This window comes from Ambystoma mexicanum, chromosome 1p (genome assembly GCF_040938575.1).
Source record: "Ambystoma mexicanum isolate Mex_15411 chromosome 1p, UKY_AmexF1_1, whole genome shotgun sequence".
Lineage (NCBI taxonomy): Eukaryota > Metazoa > Chordata > Amphibia > Caudata > Ambystomatidae > Ambystoma > Ambystoma mexicanum.
In genome coordinates, this window is record NC_090921.1 from 786,743,965 (window position 1) to 786,757,039 (window position 13,075).

The 13,075-nt window shown below is 47.2% G+C and overlaps 1 protein-coding gene and 1 long non-coding RNA gene across 6 annotated transcripts in view; one reads left to right on the top strand and one right to left on the bottom strand.

Annotated features, from left to right (window-relative positions):
* Positions 1 to 13,075, bottom strand: part of TPM3 (tropomyosin 3) — a 322,771-nt gene that overhangs the window by 180,109 nt on the left and 129,587 nt on the right. The window lies entirely within an intron of this gene.
* Positions 4,015 to 13,075, top strand: part of LOC138580829 (uncharacterized) — a 218,006-nt gene continuing 208,945 nt past the window's right edge. Inside the window, exon 1 of the long non-coding RNA XR_011304354.1 lies at positions 4,015 to 4,241. This is a non-coding gene — a long non-coding RNA (uncharacterized lncRNA). The remainder of the gene's footprint in view (positions 4,242 to 13,075) is intronic.

Genomic DNA, 13,075 nt, shown 5'->3' on the forward strand with positions numbered 1-13,075 from the left:
GCCAGGTAAACGGCTCTGGTGTTAGTCCATTATCTGTCATGGTGTAAGAAAGTGTTTGTGTCGGAAAAGGGGGGCTAGATCTTCTAAATACCCTACAGGGTTTGATATGGAAAAAGGTGTTACAGGGAATGGGGTACCACGTCTCGCCCGTCGGTGTCCCATTTCCACTCCCTGAAGACCCCTCATACAGTTGATCCTCCCCCACTGATCCACCCCCAGGAACTGGATGCAATAGCAATGGGAGTGGACAATGTCACTGTCGAGCGGCTCAGTCCGGTGTTCCCCTCTTTCCAGTAGATGTCGCTGCACCCATCTGTGTTTCTGGAAGATTGGAGTGCATTTTGTGTTTCTCAGTCTGGATCTATTTGCATCTCAGGAGCATGTACAGCTCCTGTTGTATTGCTCCAGGTTTCTGAGCAAGGGGCGCTGGAGAGTGAATGTGATATCCTTGGAGTGGCTGGGGGCTGCTATATGCATTTCCTCCCATCCCTTTGACTCTGGGGATGTTTGGTAGGCTTCAGGACTCCACGTTGGAACTGATCCTGGTGGTGTCCTATTGACTGAGTCAATCATGGTTTCCTCTGCTTATTAATCTAGTGGTGGCTCTGGAGAGGGTCCTGCTGAGGTACCCCTCTCCATTGTGTTCATCGAGCGGTGGGCTAGGACTGTCTCTGTTGAGATGGTTGATTCTGAGACTCAGAGGAGGGACTAGGTTTTACTCTGCAAGTGGCCCAATCTCTGCAGACCTGCAGACCTGCAACACTAAAGTGCTACTATGGACTTTGAAACCATTTTTGTTTCCTGGTGAGGAATGGGGCTGAGGCAATGTCCCGTGACATGGCAGATATATACTACAATTCTTATCTGCTTGGTTTGAGAAGGGCCTTGTTGTGTCTACCTTGAGGGCACACTGAACAATAGTGAAGGGGTTTTATGAACCCTGGAGGGACGTTTTCGAGGGTGCTGCCCTAGTGGCGCACTTGGTTAAGATCTTTGTCCTTTCCAGGTCTGTGGATTACTCAGGGACTCTCCCTTGGGAGCTTCCCCTTGTGCTGAAGTTTCTTCAGGATTCCTTTTTGAGCTGGTGAAGTACATTGATTTGATACTATTTTAAGGAACACATGGTGGCAACAGTAAAGACAGACCCAAGTGATCATAGTTCAAGGGTGTTTATTGAACTTTATAATGGGTGTGATAAACACCTAATCTAAACCTAAATCTAAGATGGGAGCAAGCTACAACCATCAAATAATAATAAGGCCTTCGGCCACTGGGGGCGTTGTGCTGTGCTAGCTCATCTGCGTCGATACCCTTCAGCAGGGCATAAACGGGAGAAGAGCCCCCCAATTAGCCCCCAGATCACCGCACTGCCGCCCCGACCCAGCTAAAACCAAGGTCAATGTTGGGGTGAAACAATGGACTGGGTGTGACTGTTTATACTTCTGAACCGACTTGTCCTCCCGTCCCTCCACACTCTCCTCACCTGAACCTTCTGAGTTGTCTGTATCTAGTAGATTCCGCCGACGTAGGTAGTCTCTTCCCTTTTTTGGTAGCTCTTGCCTGTCTCGGAGTGAAGCCACAGTGACAGCTGGCTGGACAGCCGTCCCGGGACTCCTCTTCCAGGAGCAGGCCGGAAAATGAGGGAAAAACCCACACGGGGGAAAAAACCCTTAGCTGGGAGATTGTAGGCAGGTGAATGTCCAAGGCAGAACTTGCTGGTCTGAAGAAGTGCCGCAATCCGCAGGAAAGATGACGAGGAACACACTCCGATAGCAGAGGAGAAATTGCAGTCGAGTAGAGGAAACCCTACGAGATAGGGTACCGGCAGCCGTGGAGGAAATGGAACTGCTAATCCACCAGGCCCTGAAAGCACAGCCCAGAGAGAAAGAAGAAAAGAAAAGGGAAAAACTGGAGGGCCGCTAACAGAGAGGGTAGCGGTAGAAGAGAAAAAACAGGAACCGCCGCCGAAGCAGCAACCGAGAGGGGCGAGGAAGAACCCCGGGATAGCCGAGAGAACGGCTGGAGAAAAAAGGAAGAAGGGAAAAGCCACTGCCAGAGGAGAAGGCAGAGAGAAGGAAGAAAGGTAGGAAAAGCGATTCGCTAGGAGAGCGAATCAACCAGCCGGCACCAATAACCGCAGCAAAGGCTGAAGCGGGCAGCGGATAACTGGAGCCACAAAGTAACAGAGCGAAAGAACCAGGGGAGCTGGAGCGAGAACCAGCGAGGTTGAAACGCAGCGACTGCCGGGAGGAAGGAGAATTTAACTCCCGGCAGCCCTGCGGCCGGCCAATGGGCCTATACCAGAAACAAAGAAGGGACTGCAATCCCTATCTGCCGGTTCGCAGTCTCAAACGTGGAAGGAGCCGCCAACCGCGGTGGCGATTGCGGATGACACTGGGAGACCCCTGGAATTGCAGCGACAAACCGCTGGGAAGCTGAGGTGGAAGAAACACCATCTCCGAGCCGCTCCATGGCTCCAAGCTACACCTACGGGAGGCAGCGGATGTTAAAAGGCGTCACCTTTGATGAATCGCACGTAAAAGCATAATCCCACGCAACATCCATTGCCGTACCCCCATCAAGAACACCAGGCAAACGGCAAGGGGAGAGTGCGCCCCGTGACTGAAAACACACGTGGCAGGGATGAGTACTATAGCCCCCTGCCTGCTGTGTACTGCAAGATCCGAGGGCCCAGGTAGAGGCCCGGATAACTCACGCTCACACGCCCGGTCAAAGGGCCAAGTAGCCAGAGAGTGGTGGGAAAGAAAAGGGAAAAACCGTGTCACCCGGGACCCTAGATGACCACGGCTGCTGTGAGGGCGCCATCCAGTAGAGTAACTTTGCTGAAAATCTTGGGGGGGACACGACAACTGAAGGAAAGGGGTGGGGTGGAGGGAGGGCGGATGGTGGCTGTGAAGGATCATTTCTGCCAAATTGTTAAAAAAATATTGGTCGAATGGTAGCTTTGACCGAATTCAGTCACCACCATTAGTTCGAAGCCGAAGATACCGAACATGAAGAGCAGTGGTTGCAGGGGTGGCCCCCTCAGCCCATGTTCGGTATTTTTGGATTCGGTGCTTCCTCAGCATTGGTGGCAGGGGACCCAACAAAAAAAAAGAAGAAAAGGGACGTTGCAGCGTCAGATCCGACCCGTGTTAAAGGGATGGATCTGATGCTGCAGGTTACAGGAGAGGCAACGGATTGGAGAAAAGGTAAGTGGGGGTTTATGGGTGTACTGGGGGTTTGAGGGGACATGGGTATGTTTTTTTGTACTAAGGTAAAAACATATTCACAGCAAAAATGACTACAGTTCATTCTGCCGTGATTTTGTACGTCGGTCAAACAACCTAAATCCCTGAGGGACAACACTAAACTACTACACCAGTCCATTGCTGACACTCTGTTAACTTTCATAAGACTGGTGGCGTATCTTTAAAATTCAATTGGGGCCCCACACATCTTCAACCAGCCTGCCATGCACCCAGTGACACAACATAACATTCAAAAACTTAATTCCACTAGAACATACAAATAATGCATTATTTATCATTCATTCAGACACAAATGTCAACACACATATGCTTGCACACACTCTCACTCACACACAAATGCACCCAGCACCTCCACTGACATACACTGTGTGCACACAACATTTATGTTCACTTACAATAACACGTGGAAACAGTGGCCAATGTCCATCGAGCAGACCAGACTTTATCCCCCCCTGATATCTGACATTTCGAGCTATGTTATTTTGACCTAGCTGAACTATAAAGCCATGGCCGAAAGGACCAGATTCACTGGAATGTCAGTGATTTGTCTGATTTTTCCTTTTATTCAAAGGCAGAAACCATTGGCATAGCTCTCAACTCACCCGCTTTTGGCGGGTGACACCCGACAAAAGCATCCACACCCCCACCCACCCGCCAGCTCCTTGGTTTCACCCGCCTTCCCCCACCTCACGAGACTCAATAGCACTGCGCATGCGTGCTGCTGGCTCTGGGCGCAGGCATCTGGCATGTTTAATGAGCCAGTGCGCGGGAAACGAAAGTTGTTTGGTTTCTCATTGCGTGCGACGTGCTGCATCCTGCAAGCTTTTTCTCCTGAGACAGACCTCGTTTCGGAGTGGCAGTGCCTGCCTGCCTGCTGCTGCAGCCTCGGATCCAAGGACTCTGCTGCCGCTTTGAATTCCGTCGTGGAGGCGAGGAGGATTACTTCAGGAAAACAAAGCCAGCCTCCAGGTAAGAAAAGTGCTGTCAGCCCCACTACGTAACTTGCCAACATTCTGTGACCAAAAAAATGTAGGATTTTTCACGTTTCAAAAATAATTCACTGCAATGATATTTGTATGCATATTTGTTCTATAAAAAGAGCTTAAGGGTAAGTGCTATATAATACCATATTATCATGTGGCCTTGGACGTCTGCTTGGAGTCACAGTAATTTGACAATATGGATCTATACACACAGATATTAATGATACGTATGGTGATCCATTCTTGTATGAAATGTATATCACCTTAGTGAAATCATAACCATATTTTTCGTAGTGTAGTTTACTTAGGAACAATGAGAGGGAAGGGGAGAGAGGTGAGGGGGGGAGGGGTGAGGGAGGGAGAGATGGAGAGACGGAGGGGGTAGAGGGAGAGGAAGGAGGAGGTGGAGGGGGAGAGGGATGTGGAGAAAGGGGAGAGAGAGAGGGAAGAGGGGGAGAGGAACAGGGAGGGGGAACGGGAGCGGGAGGGTGAGGGAGGTGAGAGGGGGAGGGGAGAGGGAGAGGGAGATGGAAGGGGAGATGGAGAGAGGGAGAGGGAAATGAAGAGGGAGAGGGGGGAGAGAGAGAGAGACTTGCATGACTTCTGGGCATACCTCCATGCCCTTTGTGATGCTGGACACAGGCTGCTGTTCAGTCTGTTGTTTGGGACAGAGAGTTGTTCAGTCTGTTACTGGGCAAAATGTTGCTCAGTCTGGTGCTGGCAGAAGGTGTTGTTATACCAAGTAATGGCACAGGGTGTTTCCAGCATGAAGTTGGGCACAGTGAGTTGGCCAATCTCCTGTTGGGCACAGGGTGTGGCTCAGTTTGGAACTAGGCCAGGGTGACCACCAATCTAATTCTGCAAACATTTGGGCCTTTACCAAAGCCCCCAAGTGCAAAAGTAAGGTGTACAAGCCGGGTGTGTTTACTTTCACCCTCCCAGGCATTTTACAGCCATTTGGAGGCCGAGAAAGAGCATGAAACGGAATTAACATTTGCGCTGAGCATTCCCCGTCCACCCTTCAAGGGCACATGCTGAGCAGGGTGGTTCATATTACTCGTGGATGAGAGAGATATAAGTGAAATACTCATCTATGAATAATATCAAAGTTATGTCACTTTAATAGAATGTCCCTCACTTGTGGAGTGCTGGAAAGTCTTGCCTGCTGCTGGCCAGCTGCCTCTCTATGTAGCGTCTTCATACAAGTTGCTGTCACTGTTGCCCTTCATCCTGTGTTATAGATTATTTCTCTGTCGTGGGTAGACTGCATAGGAGCGGCAGGACTGTGCCTGTCTACCACCACAATTATAAAAACAGAACAACATGGCATTTTGACACACAACAAAAAAAGAAAACTTCAAATCATTACAGATCCAGGGAACTTATCTATTAGAGCTCTGTCCATGCTCTATGGGGCAAAATTCATATAAACCTCTTAATTTGTATATGCATTTCACCAACAGAAGTGACTTCACAGAAAAGGGCTTTGCATCCGTTTTTGCTACATGGAGGCACCATGGAAGTAGACTTTAGAATACGTTCCCATAAGTAAGCCAATTGGCAAATAACTTTGTGGTTCAAAATACCTAAATTGCACGATTGTTATATATGGGGCAACTCTATAGTCAGGCCTTTTTTAAATAACAGCATGATATTTTAACATACGCTCTGCAGTCAAACACTTACAGAGTAAAAAACAGAGCTGCAGATCTGCCCAGGATCACACACTTTGGTTAAATGGTGGGACTGGGATGTTGACAATTTAAGCCACAGACCACATCTTCACAAGTTTAGTTGATATAGATATTTATTAAGGTTCCCCTTTGCCTTTCATGTGCTTCACTAATACATTATTTGTAAAAACGTCATCATAGAAATATGTTGAGCAATAAGAGACATTGATGACCCTACCTGAAAGGATGGACACAATCTGGGCAAGGTTTACTAAATTAAAACTCTTCCCTCATCTTTGTAAACTGGCACTCCTAATTTTAATTTTGCCTCATTCAAATGCTCAGGAAGAAAGGGTGTTCTCCATGATAAGAAAGAACAAAACAGAATTTAGAAGCAGCTTAGATCTGTCCAGAACACTATCGTCAATTATACGAGTAAAATTACACACCAATGAAGCCTCACAACCTTGCCACAGATTGAAGCCAAATGATGATTTGATAGAGCTAGCCAAAAAGGCTACACGAGCATACAACCTGAAGCATAATAACTAAGGTATTTGAATTGCAAACTGACCAATGAATAATAGTTCCAATTGAGGCTTTAGTCTCCAGATTGGTGTACTGCCTCTGTTCCACTATTTCGAGTTTAAACATCATGTGAGCACAGTTGGTTTCTTGTGAAAGTTCTACATTTATTTTGCAGGCAGGTTTGCTTCTGGGGGAAAAAAATAAACTGTACAGAAAGAACATGTGTATTGTTTTTTTAACTGCATTTACTTGGTACAATGGTTGCAAGCAAAAGAGCCTAGTTTTGTAGCAGTGTAGTAAGTTAATAGTGGTATTTTCTTCGCACACCTTCCCGTGATGTCACTTCCTGTGATGTCACTTCCTGTGATATCACTTCCTGTGATGTCACTTCCTCTAACCCTGGGCGCCGCCTCCGGTGTCCAACCCAGGCTCTCACCCTCCAAGCAGTCTCAAAAGGTTGAGAGGTATGCCATTGGTTAATGTAGTGCAGTGGGTGACCAAGTATAATTGGTATAGATTTTTAAATGCCATATATCTCCAAACTTTTTTTTCCTACAAGATTCTGACTGATTAAAATTAAGGTATGTTTTCCTGTGTTCAAATGGCTCCAAGCAGTGGAGTAAAGAGCGGGAGAGTCGCAAGGGGGTGGTCAAGCTGCCCCCCCATAGCTCTTTTAAGATCCAGACAGGGACATTTGTCATTGGGACACCTCTCCCATTCGGCACCTCAAAGAGGGTGCCCAATGGCAAAAGTGTCCCGCTGGCAGGACAATGTGTGCTGAGCAATTCCTGCTCAGCACGCTCATTGTCCTGGCAGCAGGACACCTTACCCGTTCCAAATGGTTGAGGTGTCACGCTGCCAGGACAATGTCGCAAGGAGCGCCGGGCAGGAGATGGTCCTCATGTTGCTCTGTATCAACACAGTATTACAATGTGTGCCATTAGGCACTGACGGGAGGGAGGGCTTACTATTAGCAGGGACTTTTGTCCCTTTAGAAATGTGAATGGGAGGGAGTGATCAGAAGTGAGAAGGGTGCATAATGTTGCATGCTTTATGAAATAACGACTATGGCTTGAAAACCCCAGGAGGATTTGTTATGCTCACATTAATCTGCATGATGCTTTTGTGACTTTGCATGCAGAATGGGGAGAATGAAACTAAAGCCATACTCCCATTGCTCAACATATTTCTATGACAATGTATATGGTGTATGGTTAGTTTACTATGAAAGGCTAGTTTATCATGTAATGTGGTTTGCTTCCAATGCATTGCTATAAATGATTATATGTTATATGTATTATATAAATAATAAGCACATGAAATGTAAAGCAAAACCTTAATAAATATATATATCTAAGCCTGGAAAGATGTGCACGGTCGCTTAAATTGTCCACATCCCAGTTTCACCATTTAACCAAGTGTGTGATCCTGAGCAAATAATTTAATCACATTGTGCCTTATCTGCAGCTCTGTAAGTGATTCTGATTCACTTCAAAGCTTATGTTAATATATCATGGTATTATAATGGAAAAGGCTAATGACTATAGAGTTGCTCCACATATAACAATAGTGCAATTTAGGTATTTTGCACCACAAAGTTATTTGCCACTTGGCTTACTTATGGCAACTTATTCTAAAGTCACTTCCATGGTGCCTCCCAAGTATCAAAGATTGATGATGCTCCTCCCAATGTCATTTTCTGTGAAGTCACTTCTGTTGGTGCAATCCATATGTTAATTAGGAATTTTGCATGTATTTTGCCTCAGAGGGCTTGGACAGAGCTCCCCAACAAACATACACAAACACAATAAGAAATTATAATTATTTTTAAAGTAGCTTTGCTCTGCTTTCAAATGCTTCCCTGGCCACGTCTCATGTTACACCCACCTAACCTCTTCGCACTCACGTGCCTCCAGACAGAAACCAGGAAGCTGAATGAGCTTCCTAGTTCCTGTCTGTGTGTCGCAAGAACACGAAGCCCGAAAGTGATGCTCTGTGCCGCTGGTCCCCGGAAGTGCTGCTGCTAGCGTGACAGCACAGGCGCTAGGCTCTGCAACACCCAGTTCAGCACCCTGGCTGCTGACTTTAAGTTAGGCCAGCCAGGGTGAGGGACTGAGCCACGCAGAGCATCCCAGCCCTGAATGTGTTGCAGCGCGACTGCCAGGCATCTATGCATTATGTAATGAGACAGCGCAAGCCTTGCTGAGCACCCCAGCTGGGGTTGCGCTGTCCAATTACATGATTGATGATTGCAGCCCCCCTGCCCTTTCTCCAAAAGATGGGGGGATTAAAAGGCATGCCACAGAAGTTGGGGGGGGGGACAAAACCCTCTGCCCCCCCCTATAATTACGCCCATTGCTCCATCAGAAAATTGATGATTTTAAGAACCTCTGTTTCTTTGGGTTTCCCGAAAAGAAGGAGAAACACAAGACATCGTCCAGGCAATCAATGTAGCCATCAAAAAACTTTTCAACTATGAAAACACCACGGAACTCACCATTGATAGAGCCCACAGAGTGGGTGGAGGAACCCGAGGCCCACGCTCCATACTGGCGAAGGTCCATTACTACCCAGAGAAAACCAAAATTCTAGAAAAGGCCAGGGCGATGGGTCCAATAGAATGGGGAGAATCCCGGGTCACCATCTACCAGGACTTATCTTCATTCACTCTGACCAGACGACGCCTCTGTGCCCCTTTGACGAAATGGCTCAACACGAAAGGCACCGGCTACAGATGGGGATTTCCCTTCTCCCTGAACTTTGAGTTAGAAGGATACAAGTACAATTTGATAACGGAAGATGACATCAGCAGGGTATCACGAGAACTAAAGGTATAATCACCACAGAAGGATGCGTCCTTGGAGGTGTGAGAGATATGGGGGAAACCCAAAGACAGAGAGACCCAACGACAGGCTACGATTTAGGGGATACCGCAAGTTCAAGAAGTTAAACCCAGCATCGCCAGCACAAGCCTGAAGTGGGAATCAAGGGTCCTATATGTGTCTCCAGAGGGGGACCATCCCCGCACACTGATGATTGTAGAACAAACAATACAAGGAGGTAAGGGGCGAAGACTGATGCTCAGAACTATCAGCCAGCAGGTACGGGAGGCCTGTCTCCCGGGGGAGGACAATGAGACCTGAGACGATTATCCTAATGCAGGTGCAGGTGTCGGGAGGGCATGGGGAGGGGTAGGGGTAGCACATAAAGTATAACATGTCAGTATTGAGTTGGGGCTCAATGGAACACTATTAAGGGAATAATTAAGCCTGGAGAAGAAGGGAAGACTGATTGGACTAATGGTGGCGTACATTTCATCAGAGGCTCAGAAGCGATCAAAAGGGGGGAAGAGAGGGAAAGCTACATTTTTGTTGTTTGTTCATGTGGAGGGGGAGTTCAATAACATTCATAGTGCGACACTACACAGGGGGATAAGAAAACACCAGGAAAAGCAAGGGAAGGAGACACACTGGCCGGTAGACAGGGAAGCACTGGGACAGCGAGTTAATTCGATGCTGAACGGTACCCCAAACATTTGATCTGAAAACCGAGATATCATTAGGCTCACTGAACATTAGAGGGCTCAATTCCCCATTGAAAAGATCCTTAACAATCCAAGAATTTAACAGTCTGAAGCTTGACGTTATGTTCTTGCAAGAGACCCACTGGATGGGGGGTCAGGAACCAGCCAGCAAGGGCTATTGAAAAAATATACCACACCTTGTGTAAAACCAAAAAGAGAGGGGTAGCTGTTGTTATTGCTAACAAGTTGGGCTTCATAGAGCTCTCCACCCTTAGAGATGCAGACGGATGCTACATATTGGTTAAGGGGTGGATAAAAGGACAAAAAGGGGGACAGGACCAGCACTGGGACAAAGTAAAAAGGAAGTTCCAAACACTTGTGGAGGGTTATCTGCTCATAGGGGAGACTTTAATATGGTCCTGGACCCAGCAAAGGATAGGAAGCGGGCAATCCCGTTGATGGGATCCTACACACAGCAAAATATGGCTCGTCACTTTGGTCAAATAAACAACGAACTGACGGTGGTAGATGCTTTAGCCCAAGAGGGAAAAGCCGTCCCATCATACACATTTCACTCAAAGGTCCATGACACCTATTCAAGGATAGACTATGTCCTCTTAGACTCCGACCTGATACACAGGGTATTTAAATCCACCATAGAACCGGTTTCTTGGTCAGACCATGATTTGGTCAGTGTAGCATTTGGAAATTGTTTTCCAGAGAAGAAAGAGGGGAGATGAATGTGCAATGACCTTCTGTTGAAAGACAGAGAGGTGGCCCAGGGCTTGTTGAAATCTATAAAAGAGTTCTTCCAGTTCAACGACAATGGTTACATGGGGTTGATGACAGTCTGGGAGGCATTTAAGGCCACAATACAAGGGGAATTAATCTGGCTGGGGGCTGCAGCCCAGATAGACGAATTCCATGATGCCCTCCCGATCCCAACATTCTGCCAGTAAAACGCAGCAATACTGGACATCCCATTCACAGCCAACAAAATAATCTCATAGATTGTGAAAATGAAATCTGGAACATTTCCAGGGGAAGATGGCTTCTCTGTCCATCTTCTCAAAACATACTGCTCAACTCTAGCACCCTTCCTGGCTAGACTTTTTAACCAGGCACTGGAAACAGGTGCCCTGCCCGACTCCCTATTGGTGGCCTTGATAGTAGTACTTCCAAGGGAAGGCAGGGATACAACACAATCCTAGTCATATAGCCCAATCTCTCTGCTAAACACAGATGCAAAGATTTCCGCAAAGACGTTGGGCATCAGACTGGAGACATTCATGCCATCATTATTCCATGGAGACCAGGTTGGTTTTATTGCTGGACGACAGGGCGCAGACATTATCCAAAAGAATATTGATTTAATGCACCTGGCTCAAGGTCAGAATTTGGTTGGTTACCTGGTCTCCATTGACTCTGAAAAAGCTTTCGATAAAGTGTAGTGGGGGTACATGAGGAAGGTACTTGATAAAATGGGGTTTGGCCCCAACTTTTGCAGATGGACCTCGGCCCTATATAGGGACCCGACGGCCAAGGTTCTAGTGAATGGAACAATATCACAGTCCTTTCACTTAACCAGGGGAGCTACACAGGGCTGTCCTTTTCCCCCACTCTTATATGCCCTCACCATGGAACCTCTTGCGATAGCGATTAGGAACAATTCAGACATCAGAGGGATACGGTGTGGTGAAGTCGAGTTTAAACAATTGCTGTTCGCATATGACATTTTATGTTACCTAACTGATGTGCAACAATCCCTCCCAAGACTACCACCTTTGGGGCCTTTTGGGGCCTACAAATGAACAACACGGAGTAGAGTGTAATGCCACTACAGCTAGAGCACACACCTAGGATAGTCCAAGGAGCACTGAGAGGGATGAGGCTTGAAAATAAAGAAATAACCTATCTGGGGATATGTCTCCCCCAAGACTTGACCCGCCTGATTGAAGTTAACTTCACCCCAGCCCTAACTAAACTGGTTTGCAGACCTTACACGCAGGGCCCCCTTGACCCTTCGTGGTATGGCAGGATGACCTCAATTAAAATGTCGGTCCTCCCACACCTAGTATATTTATTCACAGAAATTCCCACACCCCTCCCAGACCCCTTTTTTGGGAAACTAAATTCCATGATGTCCCGATTTATATGGCAAGGGTAAAAACCCAGAGTCAAAAGAACCACATTGACCTTCCCCACAGACTTTGGAGGGTTCGCCCTCCCAGATTTCTTCTTATACTACAAGGCAGCCCAACTGTGTATATTACTAGAGCACACAAGGGATGACATGAACACATTCGGATCATACGTGGAGGATATGTAGAATTAGGGAACATCCAGTGCTGGGGGTAATATGGTCACTGTGAAAGAACAATGGACGAAATTAATGCCTTTCCTCCTGCCCATCTCCTGTGAGTTCATTATGGGGTCCCCTTATAGATCTGGGTAAAAGGGGATTTAAAAGGGCACACATGTGGTCTGACAGAGGGCTGGAGAGGGTGGGACAACTCTTCCAGGAGGGACGGTTTAAGGAAAATGAAACAGTGATGGAGATGCTGGGAGAGGAGGGGTCACAGTGTTTGACTATTTGCAGCTAAAGGGCATATGTACAGACCCCTAGACCTACCTAAACGCTCCCGTCCACTAACAGCCTTAGAACAAGTCATTAACGAGGCCCCCTCTAGGGAAGAGATTGTATTCAAGATTTACAGAGCTATGGTTACAGCAAGCTTGGAAGGGAGACAACATTTTAAGCAATTCTGGTAGGCATAGACTGGGAGGAAAATAGCGGAGGAGACTTGGGATCAGGTATATCGGATAATGTTTCATGGGAATCTGTTCACAGCGACGACGGAACATAACTTTAAAATGTTACACAGCTGGCTCTTAAACACCCAGAAAATGTCAAAAATGTTCGCCGGGCATCCCCCCTCTGTCCAGGGAGTGTGGTGTGCTAGGCACATCTTATCACATGTGGTGGTCCTGTTAAAAAATCCAGGTGTACTGGGCTGAGGTCCTTAGTTGGATGAAGGATATAGTGGGCATAACCATGTCCCTGGATCCATTGAAAATGCTACTGGGGGTGCCGGA